The sequence below is a fragment of the Hippopotamus amphibius genome, chromosome 5 (assembly GCF_030028045.1).
Source record: "Hippopotamus amphibius kiboko isolate mHipAmp2 chromosome 5, mHipAmp2.hap2, whole genome shotgun sequence".
NCBI lineage: Eukaryota > Metazoa > Chordata > Mammalia > Artiodactyla > Hippopotamidae > Hippopotamus > Hippopotamus amphibius.
Window position 1 is genome coordinate 87,378,987 of NC_080190.1, and position 13,969 is coordinate 87,392,955.

At 42.7% G+C, this 13,969-nt stretch overlaps 1 protein-coding gene across 1 annotated transcript in view; it reads left to right on the top strand.

The window, feature by feature from the left end:
• The window catches only part of CHRM3 (cholinergic receptor muscarinic 3), a 225,324-nt gene that overhangs the window by 185,996 nt on the left and 25,359 nt on the right, over window positions 1-13,969 (top strand). The window lies entirely within an intron of this gene.

Below are 13,969 nucleotides of genomic sequence, written 5' to 3' on the forward strand. Positions count from 1 at the left end.
TACTTATACCGAGGAGGTCTGGGATGTATTACAGAGTAGCCTGTGGGATTATTATTTTCTCTGTTTTATGTACAGTGTGGGTTGAAATAAGTACTGTAGTAAACCTGAATCAGAATATATGATTAGTGGTGGTTTGTTTCTTCTCTTTGCTTTGTCTTGGTTTGTGCATTTGTAATATGTCCCTGTTGTCACGTTTTGAGTAGATAGTTGCAGTTCTATGCACTTCCCAGCCCAAGAGGGATTCTGGGGCTCTAATGGTTACTGCCTTAGACTTAATGTAAGTGCATTAACCTAGAATAGGTTCTCCTCTTCTCCTCAGGAAAAGGCAGCATTCCCAAAGATTGGCCAAGTATGAGGGGTGCGCTGAAAATTTTAATTGGGGCCAAGAGTGGAAACAGTTCTGGGGCCACGAATATGCCCATGTTTATATGCAGGCTTCCTACATCTTGCTAATGAATTTGGACAATTGTGTTGATAGAATTCTGAAAATAGAAACAAAAAGCAATTAGTCCCTGGTTGTTCTGATAAACTGGGTAAGATGGCCAGCATACCTCATCCCCACCCTAGCCCCTGGCCACTTTGGGAACCGCTGGTGTTTATTACGTAGCTGAGGCCTGGCTTCCCAGCCTACTCTGACCTGCAGCTACTCATTAAATACTGGGTCAAGGGGAGACTTGAGTGTTTAGAAAAGGGGCTGCATAGTGTGGTCCAAACACAATTTCACGTGAGTCAGAAGAACTGAATGTTTGTCATGTTGCCCCTTCTCAGTTTTAGACTGAAACCCTAAAGGCCTCAGTTTTCATGTCTGTAAAATGGGGTGAGAAAGTGGCTTGTCAGTTGAGGTTGGCGAGCTGATGATATCTTCCAACTCTGACACTCTGTGACAAATCACAGCACCAATTATACCCAACAGACCTTCAGGCAGGACTAGGCCACGAAGAGGAGCAGCTATGGCGAGAATCTTGCCAAAGAGAACCAGCTCACTACCTCTGTGTGAGAGGGGCCACACTCAAAATCAGCGCCACAGACAAGCAACTGAGCCTAAATGATTTATCCAGAACAACTGAGAAATGGCAGGCTATGACACGCATCCTTTCCTGAGGCAGCCCTCTGTAAGCCTACGTCCATGTGGTCTACTTTTATAAAGAAAAACCAAAAAAAAAAAAAAAGTAAACATTATACTTGTGAAAATGTCCAAATATCAGCAGGAAGTATAAAACTCAGAGTACAACATTCTGACAGCCTTCAGTCAGGCTAGACTGTGGAGTATTTTTGGCATCATGGGTCTGTTTTTTCAAGTCGTTTGCACGCTGTGATCGATGTCATGAACAGACCTCAGGAGTCAGCAGGCGCCGAATCCCTCAGAGCATAAGCCACCTGCCCAAAGCAATGCTTTAGTCAAAGTTTCTCTTGTTCAGCTTGAAAGGTGTGCAGAACAGCCCTTCAGTTCATATTTTTCCCTCTGGAACTGCAGTGCAGAATCTAGGACCAGAAGATTGTTGTCTCTAGAAAGTACTTTTGAAATGGCCCCAGTACAGGAATTGTTAGGGAAGCACCACTCTTCACGGGGTCCTCAAATGGTTTTAAAATCCTGAATGGGCCCAGCAAGGACAATGGGGTATATGCATCCAGACACCTCCAGGGTCTTCGAGGCTAGGACTGTGAAGAAGCTAAAAGCCCACATTGGTCACGTGATAACATGGAGGGAAATTTTCCAAAAACTACCTTGCAGCTATCACTTCCTGTAGCAGCCCTAAACCCCAGAAGCAGGCCATGCATAGTTTGCTGTTTCTCTCTCTCTCTCTCTTTCTCACATTTCCCTGTACGCGAACCCTCTGGTACTGCCACCCTCGTTTCATTTTCCTCTGCGTGTGCCACACGCTTCCTGATGCTGACCTGCCCTCTTAGATCCAGGATCTGGTTCTTTGCAGGCCAGTTAAGGCCCCCCTCTCCTCCCCGTTCTGTTCATAACACTCAGGCTCTGTCTCCGCAGTGTTCACTGAACTCCTAATACATGAGGACTGTCTTTTATCTCATGGCCACCACTCTGCTAGGAATTTTACATACATCATCTTATTTTAGCTTCACAGGATCATAGAGAGCTGGGCACTATCCCTGTGTTATAGACGAGGAAACTGAGGCTCAGGAGGACAGATGTCTTGCCAGAGGTGCCAGCATTCGGCTTTGAAACCGGTTTTGAACTCAGTGTGAACTCACTTTGAACTCCCCTGTGTGTAGGTTTCCTTCACATAGCTTCTTTGCAACTTTAGTTTTAGGCTATATATATACTCTAAATAAATATATATGTAAATATGTATATGTGCATACACATATATAGGTATTCATTTAGAACATACACACACGGATATATGTTCAATGTCCCTGGTTAAATTTAAACCTAAAGGCAGGGTCAGTATATTATATGCCTTTGAATTCGTCTGACTAGCAAAATGCCCAAGAAGTAGTTGTTCACTGTTCACTCATTTGAGAAATAGATTGAAATGCCAACTACAAGGGAAGCCTGTGGCACGTGTGGACAGGCAGGATTCCTGCCCTCCAGGACCGCTCGCCTTGAGAACAGATGCGTGTTGCAAAGAAGGCTAGACATGTTACCACGGCAAGAGGCCACAGACTCTTTCTGTGAAGGGCCATAGAGTAAGTACTTTAGGTTTCACCATCCTTTGGTCTTCATTGCAACTATTCAACTCTGTTGCAGCATGAAAGCATGAATAAATGGGGCTGGTTGTTCCAGTAAACTTTATTTATAGAGACTAAAGATGGAATTGCATATACTTTCCACGCGTTGCAAAATGTTATTCTTTTGATTTTATTCTGAACCACTTAAAAATGTAGAAACCCTTCTTAGGTCAGCAGACCTTACAAAACAAGGGGGCTTGCCAGATCGGGTGCACAGTCAGCCCCTGATCTACAGAACAATGTGACAATTAGGACCTAACTGAATTGTGCTTTTTTATTGACAATAGTTTTGTTAGTGGCTGTATCTTCAGAGAGTGTTATGTAGCCATTGTTGTTTTATGTTCATTCTGCCTCATATTGTTGATATTCTAATCTTGGTGTTTGACTAACATGTTGGGGGAAATGAGTAGCAACTGGTCAGAATTAACTGGAAGTTAGTATTGTTCTATATAATGCTTCTTATAATCTCTCCTGTTGTTTCTTCCAAGACAATTTTTAATGAATTAAAGGACAGAAATTTATGCTTAACTGCTTCCTGCATCCCCAAATCAGAAGACTTACTGTCACCCCAGCCTCCTTCCCAAACTCTCCCCCTTGAAGGTGGTTTTATACATTGTTGTAGAAGTAAATAGCATCCCCAGTTCTTGACTGCATCTTAAGCCTTCAATTGTGAAGATAGGAGGCATCACAAAGCTGATTTCCATAGCTTTCCCAGTGGTAACATGCTGAATAACTCCACCTTTGTTTATCATTCACAAAGAATGGCAGTCCAATATATACACTACCAAATGTAAAATAGATGGCCAGTGGGAAGTTGCTGCAGACACAGGGAGATCAGCTTGATGCTTTGTGAAGACCTAAAGGGGTGGGACAGGGACGGTGGGAGGGAGTTTCCGGAGGGAGGGGATATGGGGATATATGTATAAATACAGCTGATTCACTTTGGTGTACAGCAGAAACTGTCACAACAGTGTAAAGCAATTATATTCCAATAAAGAGCTTAAAAAAAAAAAAAAGAAAGAAAGAATGGCAGTCTAGCACTTGTTCCTGGTTCCAGCTCTCCTTTAGCTGTTAGAAGTATTAGCCCAACAGATAGGAATTATTTGAATAACCAGCTTCAGTGTAAGGGGTCTTGGCATATAACTAACAGTTATACACAGAGATAAAGAGCCCCACATCCTTAAAATTGATCTGATTTCTAAATGTTACCATATCGGTATGCATTTATGGTCGACACATTACAGCTCTTGTGTTTTATCAGCTTCAGAGCAGCTGGAGGTAGTGTAAGCAAAACAGAGAGGTAGTGAGATTATAACAAGTATCATTAGGGAACCTGAGGCCAGGAAAAGGCCAGCTTATTGTGGGCCCTAACTAGGACCTGGAAAGCCATGAGGACCTCAAGCAGGACTGTGTCTTTGGCTGTGCCCCATTCTCACCTGCAGACCAACTCTCTCCAGGCTTCTCTACACATATGCAAATGGTGAGCAGAACACAGTATTCATAGCCTGAGGGTACATCTCTACTGGACATGAAACCAGCCTTCACCGACCCACCGCCTGCCTTTCAGTGCCAGATACACATTCTTGGGAGAGAGAGTGTCATCCGACCTGCTCTGGTCACCTCACCCTGGCCACTCATCTGTGCCGGCACAACAGGGTTAAATAGCAGGAAGTAGGAAACCAGAGGGATTCCTACTAAAGTTACTCTACGTATAGAGTGTATATACATATATATATATATACACACACACATATATATTTTTAAATTTTGGTTATGCCAACAGTTTCTAGAGTGTTTATTCAGCACTCACTTCAAAACCTTTTTTTAATTTATTTTATTGAAGTATAGTTTATATACAATGTTGTGTTAGTTTCTAGTGCATAGCAAAGTGAGTCAGTTATACATATATATATATTCTTTTTCATATTCTTTTCCATTATGGTTATTGTAGGATATTGAATATAGTTCCCTGTGCTATACAGTAGGACCTTGTTGTTTACCCATCCTATATATAATACTTTGCATCTGCTAACCCCAAACTCCCAATCCATCCTCTTCCCCACCCCCCTCCCCACTGGCAACAACAAGTCTCTTCTCTATGCTCATGACTTTTTTAGCTTCACTTCTGGGGTCACTAATGTGTTTCAAACCAGGCAGATTTGCAAAAAAGTCGTTTGCTTATTGAACAGCTCCAGGGGAAAGACAAACATCATTTTGTTTTCACTTTCCACAAGTCATCACTAATATCTTCAAGAGAGAGAGTAAGTACAAAATGTCTGGAAAATTGCTGCGTTAGAAGGGGCTTACAGAAAATGAAGCAATTTATGTTAGAATTTCTCCCTCTCTCTCTCTCATAAACATAGGACTACATAGAGTCTTTGTGTTTGCTTGCAGTTTTAATCTATAAAAGGCACTCACAGGTAATTTAGATTCCACTTACAGATTCTTCCATAATCATTCCTTAAGAACCTAACAAAGAAATGTATTTTGAAACATAAAGGCATTTTTCATTAAAATCCTATAGGAAGTTGGGGACTTTAGGGAAACTACGGTACTTTTTTTTTTTTAAGAATCAAATTTTCAACTACACAGTAAATAAAGGCTACCTGGTGAATAATAATCACACCAGTTGTCATTTATTTAGTGCCTATTTTGTGCTAGATACAGCTACAGGTGATTTGTAACTTTCAAAACTGCTGCAGAAAGATAATCGCTCCATTTTACAGATGAAGAGACTGAGGCTCGGTTTTGTGACAGAATTCAGACCCTGGGGTCAGCTCACATGCTTCTTCCTGTGGAAGAAAATCCAGAATATTTTTAACAGAAAATTTTATGTGATGACCATCTTCTAAGTGTTTTTAAATTGTTGGGTTTTTTAAAAAAACAAAGTCTGCCCTTAGGTGACCACAGGTGCTAAGGGAGGTGGGCAGTAGACGGCCAGTAGAAATGCTGTTGGTTTCATTGCCATGTGAGGACATGTGCTGGTGCTCTGTGACCCAGCCTGAGGACTTGAGGGGAGGAGGGAGAGTGGATTTTCCATCAGCATCTTCTGGGCTTGACCAGGTGACCTTGGAATGTGAGGCAGGACTTTCCAAGTCCAGAGAGTGGCAAGTGCAGAGATATAGCAGAAAGAAAACAGGTAAGTCCTTGAGCTTGAATGAGCATCAGAATACCCTGGAGAGCTGGTTAAAACAATTGTGACTGCTGGGTGTCACCCCCAGAGCTTCTGACTCAGCAGGTCTGGCATGAGGTCCAAGAACTGTGTCCTTCCAGCAAGCTCCCCAGCGACTCTGCTGCTACTGGACCCCTCCTTGAAAAGCACTACCTTAAATATCCCGAGCCTCTATAAGCCATTCAAATTGGGCTTTGCTTTCCAAGTTTTATCAGTTTGGTGTTTTTAGCCACATGTTACCTCAGAAACCAATCATGTGTCACTCAACGTCTATTAAAGCATCTACAAATTTGTCAGGTTTTCTTCTTTCAATCTGAAAACTCCCCCAGCAAGGGAGCCGTGAATCATCAAATTGAAAATCGGGCTCCCTGATGAACTGGTTGGTCCAGGCACCGAGCTACAGGCTGGCAGTGCCTGGTGAGCAGAAGCCAGAGTGATGAAAGCCAGAGAGGAGAGACAACCGTCCCCGTCCTTCTCCCCCCTCCAGCCCCCTTAGAGAAGTCTTCACTGGTCCAAAGCAGAGCCGGTCAGCCACACACCCCTCAGACTCACACACAGCTTCGTGTCTGGTCCTTCTGCTGCAGTAAAAAAATCTCCCCTCCCCAGTCATGATAACAGCACTAGATGTACATCGATTTTATCTGTTTCTGACGGCCCTGAAGAGGCAATGAAGAGGTTCAAACATCTCTTGTTGCTGTCAATTTGTATGATATTCCTCTGAGTTCAGAAGAGGACGCAGCAGCAATCCCAGTTTTCAGCTGAGGAAGCAGAGGGTAAGATACTTAGCAATGAAAGCAGCAAGCAAGTGCCCCTAAAAGAGCCCTGAGCCACAAGGCAGTGGGGGTTGTTGCTAAAGCTGCCATCAACTGGCGTAACAGGAAAGTGGGAGAAGGGGGTAAAAATGAAAGCGATGGAGAAGGAATAAAACAAGAGTGCAAATCGATCAGGGCTCCATCCACAAACATACCTGGGTTCTCATTCAGATAACCGTCGGTTGCATCACTCAGTGCCCACAATCACATTTTCCCTAACGCTTCCTATGTCCTAAATCAAATGGAAAAAGTGCCATCTCCAGATTTTACCTTAATTTTCCCAGGGTTCTTTCCTAAGCCACTGAGTTGGAACACCCTCAACCATCTGCTTCCTGTGCCCTTTGAATAACTATTTAAAGGAAGTTGTTTGCACACCAGTTTCACCAGCGGAAGAAAACCTTTTTATGGTTCTTTTCCCTGCAAGGCAGAAGGCCCTTCTCTTGGGGGACCGTTGGTGAAGTCCTACAGCAACAGAAGCACTGAGGGATTTAGAAACAGAGTTCTACAAAGTTACAGCTGGAGAAGAACTGTTCCCTCCAATGTCCTCATTTCCCCCCAGGAAAAAACTGAAGCCTGCAGGGAAAAATTACTTTGCCTCAAAATCATCTGTGAATTAGCACAGACCTGCTCCAGATGCTGGTGGTTGTTGGTTGTTCCTTTGGCTTGTTTTTACTAATTAAAGAGGTTTCCCAGTGATACTAGTAAAGGATAACTAGTAATTCAACACTTACTGGGTCATTACTAAGTGCAGACACTGTTCAAATGAGTAACTTATCTGATTCCAGCACAATGCTAGGAGGGTGCCATCATCATCTCCATTTGACCATTTGGGAAACTGAGGTACAGAGAGAGAGAGGAACCTCCTAAAACCTGTCCCATACTTAGTCTTTCACATATTCATGCATACTTAGGAAACACTGAGAATAGCTCAATTGTTAATTTGCATGGGAGCAATAAGAAGGCAAATTTGAAGAAAAATCTAATCTATGCGAAATTTTAACCTGACATGTACATTTACACAACGAGGCCATGTGGCCTAGTGTTTTGTGGCAGGCGGCGAGCTGCTAGAAAGCAGGGTCCCTTGCAGCCCCTCATGTAGGGCAAACTGGCTGTACCTACATGGAAGTGTCAGATAAACCTATAGTGAATTGAAGTTGGCGAGTGGGTGGGATTTCTATTCCAGGGTGCTCCAGAGTTTTGAGGCTACCTTCTGCAATAAGAAGGATCCTCTCCCCGATGATTTGAGGACCATCTTGCTGTAGTAGCTTAGGAAGTACATATCCATGCGTTCTCTCTGCATGGGATGTTTTCTTTATGGTGCTGCAGAATTTCCTGCCTGTGTCCACCCCCGCAGTCTAGGTTCCTTTGAAACATCAAATGACATTTAACCAGTTACTCAATAGAATAAGTGCCCCGCCCTTTGACTCATTATTGTAAAATATGAAACAGTTTGTCTTATCAAGAAGCAGCATCTGTCAGTTCACAGTGCTCCTCCACCCACTTTTTGCGTGGCTCCACTTTTTTATGCTTTAGTTCTCAGGTTAAATGCCGCCTCATTAGAGAGTGGACCCCTCCCCCCATTTTCTAAAATGGGGTGCCCAATTCACAACCTTTAACTCCAGCTCAGAGTTTTATTTCTTTGCAGCACCACAGTTGTGTCCATTCATTTTTTGAAGAATTTTCCTTTCTATTAGGATGTAACCTTTCATTTGTCTTATTCATCCCGAAAGCGAGCACAGAATCTGGTACTTTTATGTTTTTAGCAAACATGACCTATTCCACATGTGCTCTGCATTTCAGGTGCTTCATTTATTTAATCCCCACACTCAGGCACTCATTCCACATTTCACAGATGAGGAAACTGAGGCACAGAGAGATTAAGTAACTTGCCCGAAGGCACAAAACTGGAATAAGGGTTTGAACTCACACTAACCCTGGGTTTGTGTTCAGCCGTTATTTTCAACCAATCCATGCACACTGGATTCCTATTTTTTGAACACATGAACGTGGTACCGAACGCAATGTCACGTGCTCGATGCACAGTGAGGCCAATCAAACCAAAATGAGTGTGGAGCAGAGAAAGGTTTATTGCAGGGCCAGCAAGATGGGTGGCTTGTGCCCAAAAAACCACAAGCTCCCCTAAGGCTTTCAGCAAGGCTTTTTAAAGGCCAGGTGAGGGAAGAGCATGGTTAGTTGCTACAAACTTCTTGATGTGGAAATCCTTAGTTCTTGCAGCTGTCCAGGTAGGTCAAGTAAGGATGTTCCTTTAAACCCCCAACAAAACAAATGTTATTCTCTGTTCTGTAACTTTTTATCTCTATATGAATGGACTCTTAAATGCCAGAGCCCTGAGAATGGGCTATCCTGTATATTTCAGGCTATAGGCTACATTCTTTTGCAAAAGGTACAATGCCTGCATGACTAAGCCAGAGGCAGCAAAGCACAAGGTTAAAGGAACAGATATAACATGGAGTCAGATGCGTTCTTCCCTGTTACAGACGTGAATAGATGAAACTGAAATATAAGTACAGCTGCTGAGGATGAAATGTCCCCCTACCTACTACGTCTGCTTTCCTGCCACTTCACGTCCTACATCTGTATGTACATCTATCCACACCGCTAATCTTTGGGTCTGTTTTTTTTTTTTTTTCTTTTTTGAAGTATTATTGAAAGTGCTTTTCTCTTAAAATTTTTCTAATGCAAATAAAAATCACACTGATGACGCTAGCATTACAAAGGAAATATATTCATCATATGAAAAGAGAACCCTATCAACAAACACTTGATAAAAAGTGGTCAAGAGAAGAGCTAAATTTGCCCGCTTTATGCTATGGTAACTTTAGACCCCCCCCCCCCCCCAAAAATGCCCACATCCTAACCTCCTAGAACTTGCGAATGTTACCTTATTTGGCAAAAGGGTTGTTAGAGGTGAAATTAAGTTAAGAGCTTGAGATGAGAAGATCATCCTGGATTATCTGTGAAGGCCCCAAATCCAATGACAGGTGTCCTTATAAACCACATCCAGAGGAGAAGACAAAGAGGAGGTGGCAGAGTGACCATGGAGGCAGATTAAGTGTGGCCACAAGCTAAGGGATGCCTGGGGCCACTAGAAGCTGGACGAAGCCTGGAAGGGATTCTCTCCTAGACCCTCTAGAGGAAATGCAGCCCTGCAACATCTTGTTGGACTTCTAACCACTAGGACTGTGAGAGAATACATTTCTGGGGGTTTTTTTGGTTTTTTTTAAATATTTATTTTTTGGCTGCCTCGAGTCTTAGTTGTGGCACGTGGGATCTTCGTTGCAGTGCACGCACGTGCTTCTCTCTAGTTGTGGCGTGTAGCCTTATAGTTGCCCTGCGGCATGTGGGATCTTAGTTCCCCTACCAGGGATCGAACCAACATCCCTGCATCGCAAGATAGACTCTCAACCACTGGACCACCAGGGAAGTCCCAAATTTCTGTTGTTTTAAGCCACCTAAATTGGCGTACTTTGTTATGGCAGCCATAGGAAGCTAATATACTGATACATGATGATTATATTAAATGCTTCTTCGTTTCATTAATGAAGCTTTTTGAGGGTGATTTGGTTCATCTCTTGTGTAAATGGATGACAAGGGATACGAAAAATAGCTTACCACAGGCATCTTGAAATATCTTTTTTCTTTTAGTAACTCTGGCTTTATTGTGCATGCCTGTACATGCAGATTAAATCCGGCAGTCCTACGGCGCTTATTAGTAAGTTTTAAATACTACTCTTCCTAGGTAGTCATTCAGCAGGGCTTTGTTGAAGGTCTGCCCATCACTTTATTTGTGGAGGGAAAAGCAAAACAGAAGCCTGTTTTTAACTTTAATGGTTCTGATTGTTTCATTCTCTTCAGTTGGACTATAATCCCCCAAGTTAAAAACACATGCCTTGAAGTTTGTTAAATGTCTTTCAAAGCCTTAGGAGTATGAATCTGTAGGAAAGGTGCAGAGTGAATTCTTGTTCAGTGGCTGGTAGAAAACAAGTAAGGTGTGTTTAGCCCCCAATAGAAGACATCAGTCAGGCTACTGGTCTTGATTCCTTCTTATTGTCAAAGAGCTTGCAACCTAACTGCCTGTTTAGAATCTGATAAGAATCGTGGTTGGGGAGGTGACCAGGAGGAATGCATGAGGAGAAATTTTTAGAGATCATTGGAAAAATTATAACAGGCAGGTGCCTTAGAAGAAATGAAAAATAACTGATATCCCTGAAATACCCCCATGGTACACAGTGTGTGAGGGTATCTCGATTCTGTAAACAAGTAAGGTAGAAGACACATGCCAATCATCTAGGACAGTGGTTCTCCACCTTGAACATGCATTACAAATACCTGGAAGACTTGTTAAAACACAGATTGCTTGGCCCCACCTCCAGAATTTCTGATACAGGAGGTCTGAAGTGGGACCCAAAAATGTGCGTGTCTAACAAGTAACCAGTTGATGCTGATACTGTGGTCCAGGGACCACGCTTTGAGAACCACTGGTTGAGGAAACACATATGAATGAAGTGCATATTCATCTAAGTAAATTGCCATCATTTTTTGTACCCTGAGATAAACATTACTTACATTACTTTTGTGCTAAAGCCCTCAGTATATTTTTAGCACCAGACAAGTTTATTTGGTGACAAAGTTGGTACCAAACAGCGACTTTCTAAAATGGGTACTTGGTTGTGCTTTAATCAAGCAGAGGGCACCCCTACTCGGTGCTTCCTATGTCCATACAGTGACTAAGCCATGAATCCTCTGTAAATGTGACACCTGCTGTGGTTCTTCCCTTAAAGGGCCCATAGGGAACCTTTAGCTCCCCAGCAGGCCCGTTCTAATACAGTGGAAGGCGACTGATCCAGGTGCACTGGGTTGAAGCTGGTCCTACGTCTTGCTCATTCCGTGATCTTGTCAAACGGAAACGAACCTCTCTCTGGTTCCTCGCTAGATTATTGAGGGGAAGGCTAATGAAAATGCTCCTGAAGCTGTTTCTAAATGATCTTGTGACTATTTCTAAGGGATCCACAGAGTTCTGTTAAGAAATTTAGTACCACATAGGCTGCTCCCCTAATTTTTCCTTAAGTGTGCTTTGTTATTTCAAGACAGATAAGTCATGTGACAGTGATATTAAGTAAGTGAGGAGGATAAGAATGGCTCTTCTTCGGTCCTTGCTGAAGCAGAGTCTAAGCCTTGAATTGAATCTTCTCTCACACCCAGACTTTGATGAGAGAGGAAAGCCTTTGCCATTGGAAGCAGCCCCAAACTGATGTTGAGCCACGGCTGCCCAGCCGAGGAGGAGTCCCCCACAGGAAGGGGGCTGTGCTAACGACCAGCGATGCTGCTTCTGGGTGTCTGCACTCAGGGTTTCCAACACTGATGGATATATATTCTGATTTAAAATATCACAGGGAGGAGAAAATAGACGTTCCCATGGAAACATTTTTTCAGGGCCAGCTCTTCTGTCTCATTATCATATCTTATTTAAATATTTCCTGGAATCAGTTTTAACTTAATCCTTCTGTATGTCTTCTATCTTCAGTGGCCATGAATAGCCTAACATCTGGTCAGAGGGTTTCTTTAAATAAATTGCATAAGTGCGGGCAGTTCCTTTGATTTCTGTAGGTCTTCGTACAGTAGTTGCAAATCTCATGTCCTGTGAAAATTGCATTAGCATTCATTTCCAGATCTGTAATTAAGAATTTTAAGTTGGCTGAACCTCACATTCCTTCCGGAACCACAGTAGACACCTGCCTGCAGCTGGATATAGTACCATTTGTCACAGATAGGTTGTTTATTCCAGCTGGGCTCCAGTAAGCCTTACTGGGCCCCTGGGCACCACATTTTACCAAATACAGGGAGAAAACTGTCCCATAAATGTTGCTTTGGCATATGGTATTATCAAAGTGACCTCATCTTTATTATTCTTTATTATTCTCAGAAACCCTAAATCCCCCAAATGTGATATTTGCATGTCCCGATGTGTCCCTTTGTCCTTCTTAAAGGACTTGCTTATGTGACTCACAAGGTGTTGTGTTCCCGTTTTCAGGGATGGGTGCCCTTCCTTCTGGCTCTGCACCGACACCAGCTTACCAAAAGAGGGAATTCACCCTTCCTTTTTTCCCTATTTCCCCATGTTGTGATGGGATCATTTGATGGTATACAGTGGGAGCTCGTGGATTCTCAAACAGTTTTAAAAGCTGATTAGACCTTCCATCATCTAAGTCCCTGGAATACATTGTACCTAGGCAAGTTGAAGTTCCTTCCTCATCAGGATTTCCAGCCATTCTATTTGCATGTTTGTTGAGATGTTTTTGGAGAGACTTTCATTACCTCTAAATATATGAATACACATATTGAGTTACTTACGTATATGCAGAGATTTTAAAACTTTCAGTATCTCAGTCATAACCAGATCATCTCAAGAATCAGGAGAAAATTTACTATAAATCTGATAAATCAAAAACTTCAAGTCCTCTCACTTACATAGGACCCCTGGGGGAGAGAGGAGTGGTGGCATTTTATCGTCATAATTTTGTGTTCGTTTTGTTAAAGGAGGACAATACATTTAGAGATGCTCCGGTCTCGACAAAATCTGGATCTGCCTCTGGGTGGTACATTTTGAAATAGAAATGTTATAAAAAGCCTTTTCTTTTACAGTCACTTTTCAGAGTTGAAAAGTTTTCTTGTTGAAGTCGTGGTGTTGATGGTCCTTGTGGTGGTTTTCTCTGGAGACAGATGCATTCTGACACCAATACTCATACGTCATTAAGAATGGCAGTGAAAAATAAACTGGATAAAGCTGTCTATTCTGATGCGTGTCAGTTCCTTCACAGAGAAACCAAGCAGTGTGTTAATCAGCTTCCCCAAGCAATTAATTTTCATCAGTAACTTCCCACATCCAGGTTTCCTAATGTGCTAGAGTCAGGGGAGGAATGCCACGGTCTTAGTGCTTCCTCTGGCATGTGACACCTGCCCAGAGGTCTCAGGTTGCCGCAGTGTGTTCCTGAGTCCAAGCTGAACAACAGGCCAAAAGATCGAGAGATGAGTTGTTGGAACAAGGAACAGAGACTTTATTTGGAAAGCCGGCAGACCAAGAGGATGGTGGACTAGTTGCCCAAAGAACCATCTTTCTAAGTTAAAATTCAGGATCTTTTTAAATACTAAAAGGGGATGGGGTGTGGTTGGTTGTTGCAGACGTCTTGGTGCAGGAATCTTTTGTTCTTACAGCTGTCCATGTAGGTCAGGCAACAGTGTTCCTATAAACCTCCAACAAGGCAATTAT